The sequence below is a fragment of the Varroa jacobsoni genome, unplaced genomic scaffold, assembly GCF_002532875.2.
Source record: "Varroa jacobsoni isolate VJ856 unplaced genomic scaffold, vjacob_1.0 scaffold_474, whole genome shotgun sequence".
NCBI classification, from domain to species: domain Eukaryota; kingdom Metazoa; phylum Arthropoda; class Arachnida; order Mesostigmata; family Varroidae; genus Varroa; species Varroa jacobsoni.
Genome location: NW_019213376.1, coordinates 73,872 through 79,871, shown reverse-complemented (window position 1 = coordinate 79,871; position 6,000 = coordinate 73,872).

The window sequence follows — 6,000 nt, the reverse complement described above, 5'->3', positions numbered from 1 at the left end:
CATATGTGTACAAATATATACATGTAAACGCTCATACACGGTGTCGAGCGTTGGCAAGCATAGGGCAACAAGACGGGCGAGCTTTCTAAAGAAAAAGGCAACTGCCAGTTCCGCTAGCACCATCTTCGTCGTGGTCGTCGGCATCCCCCGAAGCAGCCTGTCATTGGGCAAAAGCAATTCGTCTTGCTCAGTTTCCTCTTCCAATGCAACGGAGATCGAGGAGTCGGATCCCTAGTCTCGCTCTGGCGTTTTTGTTGGCTCATTTTGAATGTGAGCGCTGTCGGTTGGTGCTATTGCTGAGCTAGGTTCCGAAGGGTAGCTTTTTTGCCCCCATCCCCAACGAACCACAGGCGAGTCGTGGTAAGTCAGGGAAAATAGGGCATTCTAAATAGAAGTAGTGGAAATAAAATGGGAGTAGGAAATACTACTCATAGTCGAAATTTATGCGAAGGAGAACGAAGCGAAGGACGTGGGTGGCCGTGGCCACCGAAGCGATTTGGAGCGCGCATCGCAGAAAGACCAGTAGCAATAGTAGTCGAGAATCCACTAAGTAAAGAGCAGTTTTCGTATATAGCCCTTGAAAGCTCCTTCGGTAGGCTTGTCACGCGAGGGGCTCTTGCATAGAGGCGAGAGACTAGGCTCTTATCGCAGTTCTCAACGCCCCAACCGCCTATTGGGTACTAAAGGTTAGCTATGGAGATAAAGGCAGACTGCTTTTTCCTAAGGTCTCCGACTACGACCTCCCCTTCGGCATGGTTTCATTAAGGGAGCAGAATCAGAAAGAAGGGCTCCTTTCAGCACTAAAGGACGAAAATGACGAAGAGCGCATGGATGGTATGGAGCGCTTAAGCTACGCTGTACTGGGCTATGAGTTGAAAGTTGGATCAGCTCTCGCTTGCTGTTTCTCTCTCTACTTTTCTTTTCCTTCTACTGTTTTTTGCATGGCATTGCTCCTTTTGTTGTCAAGGAGAGGGACTTGGCAAGACACGAGCGGCAGCAGCCGCGATGGCGGTTCCAGCAAGAGAAGAAGTTTCAATTTGTCACGCAGCCTTATGAGAAGCCGTTGCAGCAAACGGCAGATCCCACATCGCCAACGGTACCCCTCGAGACTAAACGAAAGCCGCACGTAAAAAGGGTCACCGAAGTATGGCGCACCTCCGCTCCGGCATGGGAGAGGAGGCAGTAACGGCAATAGTAATGATAGTGCGCCTCTACTTTGGTTGTTCAGTAAGAAATAAAGTAGATTATCATAGATCGCTTGCTACCACTGCTGCTTAATGACTGCACCTCACTAAAAAGAGCAGCTTCTATTATGAACGGAATTTACAAAAGGGTGATAAGGCTATATAGAAGATTATGCAGGCCATTGCACGAAGCCAAGATTTCTTGTATTTTAATTTAACCCCACAATTCTGATGGCACTGCAAGAGAGAGCGAACCATTCTATATATAAAAAGTAAAATTCTAGTATACGTACGCAGGGTCCCACCCCAGGTAAACAAGCCATTGTACTACATAACGGGTTGGTTTTCATAAGATTTCGCTCCAAACAAAAACCTATCAAAATCTACGAAATGTTTCCGATACATTTTTCGCTTGTTGAAAGAAAAATACATCGTATACTCGATGGTTAAATTTTCTGTCCCGCGTTACGAGCAGATTAAACTTCCTTATCAGTCAAGTTCAATGTATGGCTTACTCGATAACTAGAAGACACTGCCAAATCTATCTTGAGAAGCCGTATATTCTTTGTGGACAAAAGCACGTTTTTTCAAGCAACCGTAGTAAATGGTTTTGAATCTCTTACTATTATTAATTTCCTTCAAATTTCATTAAGCGTTCCATATGTCTCTCTTAGCGTGCGTGCAACAAAAAAATATCAAGCATTAAGAGTAACAATGTGTCTTGCCCTCAACCCAACTGATGCAGCCAACTGCGTATTGTACGACAATTCAGTTAAGGTCCAGATCATTAGAATACGAAGGGCAAGTAGCGATCATGATAAGCACGTTACTAGGATGTCAAGACCTGTATTCGGTATCGCTCCGGATTCAAGAACAGAGGTGTGACTTAAGGAAAGGCGGCGAACGTTGGCCTGCGACGAGCTGCCGTGCCATCGTAAATATGTGTGTGACCGGAAATCTCAGCGGAAATGACTACCCGACCGCATACATATGGCTTCCAGTCCCCAACTCTCCAGCCCGTTAGATTCTCCTGTTTCCTCTTGAAGCAAAGTGCAAGGTCCGCTTAACGTTCTTACGTACCGAAACTCTACGACCATACTGGCATACTCTGGTATATATAACCAAGACTGACAACTACGTGCGCGAGATAAGCATCGCAACTGGACGCGGACATTTCACTTACCTTCATGTGAAGTTCCTGGCGTCAGGTAAGCTTAATGGACATACTCAGTTGAGAAGAAAAGAAAACGTTTCCAAACGAAACAATAATAATAATTATTATTATTATACACAACTCGCGCTAGGTACATATAACTACTCTTTAATATCTCACATACATTTATACACCTCGATATCGAGAATTTCGTAATGGCACTGATTGAAGTCATCCGTACACGTCGTAAAACAAATCTAAAACACAGACTCACGTGGCAATAAGCTAGTTACGGTACGGAATGGACGATAAGATCTGTCGAGGCAGTAAGCTGTGCTTCCGAGTCTCTACTAGTAAGTGCTTTTTTCAGTTGATGAAATGAAGGAAGTTTGTGCGTGCGCCAATCGGATGCATTTACAATACGGCCTACAATACCTAATTTTGTATGTCATAACGAACTAATCTCTATTCTTATGGTAGAAACGGGAGCCACTACAGACGTCAACAGAAACATCGCACGGTTCTCTAACGAAACGCATAATAGTTTTGCAAATGTTATTGTGAAGGTTACATAATCCCTATAAAAATACATCATATGCACGTCTTGATAACTTCTTCCTAAGTTAGATTGAAACTAAATCCAAATAAAATTCTGTGAATCCACTAATCTTACTGAGTATTTGCTGATTGGTAACTTAAGGTGAAATGCATGTTTTTATCTTTGTTAATCGCTTTGGCATAACCACACGAATAACCAAAGGGATCTGCCAAAGCCAAAGTGAAGATGGCTATTGTGGTGACGGCTTACTAATGCCGGCACAACGGTAATTGAGTTCGGCGACACCTCGTTTCGATGCAACGAAATCGACGAAAATACCTGCTACTCAACGTACTTTTAGTCCGTCCCGTTACACTCGGCCATGCTACCCACACACTTGTCCTAAGGTATCGCTTACAATTGCCCGTCCCCTCGACTAGCTTTTGTTGAGAAGAGCCGATTCAGTAGACATGCTGCGATAACCGAGTCGCCCAAGCTGTAACAAGACGATGTCATTGCCCCCGCCATTCCCGCGCCGTGCCTGCAAAGCTGAAAGACCTGTTCTGCTTACTCAGACCAGACTTAACTTTTGTCCTCGACTGCTAAGACTACGCTTGTTGATGATCACGCGTACGCACCTTGGCCTCTTCTGCAACCGATCGCTTTTCCAATCGTAGATTTCCAAATAAAAAGGGGGCGGACGTCGGCATATGCGCGTTCTTCCCCCTTAGGCTGTAAAACTTGGCAATCTTCGTTACGAGTCGCCCTCTTTCTGACTTGTGAATATATGCCGGAGCCGACATGAGAGCACTCTAGTAGCTCCTGCACAGTTTTTCAGATGCCTTCACGCTCACACATCTTCCCAGAGTCACAACACATGATCGCGGCTTCAGCCTGACCTCCCTCAAACTAAACAAGGGAACAAAACGGCAATGTTCTTCTTCCGGTTTTAAACAGGGCTCCATTGATTAGGTAGCCAGGAACATCTGTTTCTGCGTTACGTCGAATGATGATGTCGCTTAAACGAGAACTCCTCCGCTGCATTCTTCTTTTACGGCCACTTCAAAGCCCTTTAACCCTATGGCGGACATCGTCAAGAGCTCTGCATCCGAAACGGATTTTATGCGCCGTTTTTTTCTATTCATTGATTCATCGAATTTGGCTGCTAGTATAGCTGGGACGGTTTGGAAATGACTTTACATATCACAGCGGGCTCAGATTCGTAACCTATTACGAAGGCTGACGAAGGTGGATGCCAACATCGCCAGGCATCGGTATACCCAGTAATACCCGGACCGCACTAAATAAGATTATTATTGATGTTCATAAATCAGGTACATTACATTATTTTCTAGCGACAACTAACATTATCATAGCTAATGATAGTAAATGTACAACGGAACTAATAGCAACCGGTTTTTTCCCTAGCAGATTCAGCTCGCAAAGATCAGAAAACAGAGCTATCTAACACTAAGTACCATGCATCATCAAAGATGTGGTTTGTGCTTTACATATAGTGCTTCTGCCGTTGGGCATTACGTCAGGCGGCTGGCCGCCTCCAACATGAAAAGAACTAGGTCTATGTTTGGACTCAAAACTGAACCATCACGAGTCGCTATTGTCGGTTGGTGGGCAAATATATTACGCATACTGTGCTAATCACACGAATTCTATGCGTCATCCGTGTGTGATCAACGCAAAATGAAGATTTGTTGCCCTGTTTTATATCTTACAGGAAAAGCGCGCTAAAAAGTTCCCTGTCCCTATCGGGTATCATAAGCCTATGATCAGATTAACATGAGAGGAAGTGATTCTAGCGTATTTAGCTTTCCTCAATGCGTCGATGTCTGAAAGTTCCAGGTTTTGCTCAAGCATTGCTCAAGGGATCAGCTATTATTATGATATGCTAAACTTTATTTAGACATCGTCATACGTATAGAATACGCTAAACGTTTACGTATTGCGTGAACGACGAATTTTCGTTTAGATGTATATGTAATATTACAAATATTGTGAAGTACAGTTGACTCAGGTGTTTACGACTACAATGTCAGCAAGCTTTTGCAGTATTACAGTGGCAGCGTTTACCTACGAAACTGAAAAAGAAGCTTGAGCATTTTGATTTTTTCCCTATGAATAATTCGAGTAATAGAAAAGTTGACGAATGTAGACGGTTATGCCCTTCACTCGAACCTGCAACCAGTGTGAGCCCTACGACCGTCTATAGTTGATGGCTGTGGGGTTAACTGGCCGAGTATATAGACTTTTTAAGTGCAAATGTACACTTCACCCCATTATGATTTGCGTATTATTAAATGTATTTAGTTGGGTGGTATGTAACGGCATCATATTTCGACGAGTGTAAAACGAACGCCTGCGATGATTAACAGTGCCATTAAGGACCCATTAGCGACACTTCGGTGACGATACCTGTCTGTCCTTTTTATCGCAGCTTCCATTGCAATAGGGTCATAGATCATCCGTATGAAAGCGGAAAGTTGGTTTCAGGCACCTCGGTTCAGTTAATATTTCTGGCGAGAATTTTTCATTCGCGTTAATATCATATTTGGGTTCCCTGCGCTGTGGACTTCACGCAGCCCCTTACGTGAATAAATCTAGCTGCATTTCCTACAGGGTCTCTATTCGCTCAAGCACTTTTGCAAACAGTATTGCTCAGTAGACAGATTCAATTAAACAGGAACTGCTTAACGGAAGCTGGATAAATATTGTATTCGTGCATCACCAAAATACCGTTCAATGCCTTTACTTTGCAGAGCTTTTAAGAGTATTCGGCGTACATATACAGTCAGTGATGCATCTTGCACTGATACTGGTTCTGATCCTGCTAATGCATCAAACCAATCCATTAAGCGTATTTATATAATTTTTATATAACCAAACCTAATTTCGTCACGCTTACTGTTTACAGTTTTAGCTCTGAGTAAACATTTATGAAAGGAGCTTGTAGTGGTCAAATACAATAATCTACGCATCCTGCGCATCAATGGAACATTCCAGTGCACGTATTATTCGGGCGCAAGCTTCACGCTTACATCCTATACGTACTCCTATATGTATATTATAAACCTTAGCATTTTCTTTTTGCATGACCACGAATGTCTGGC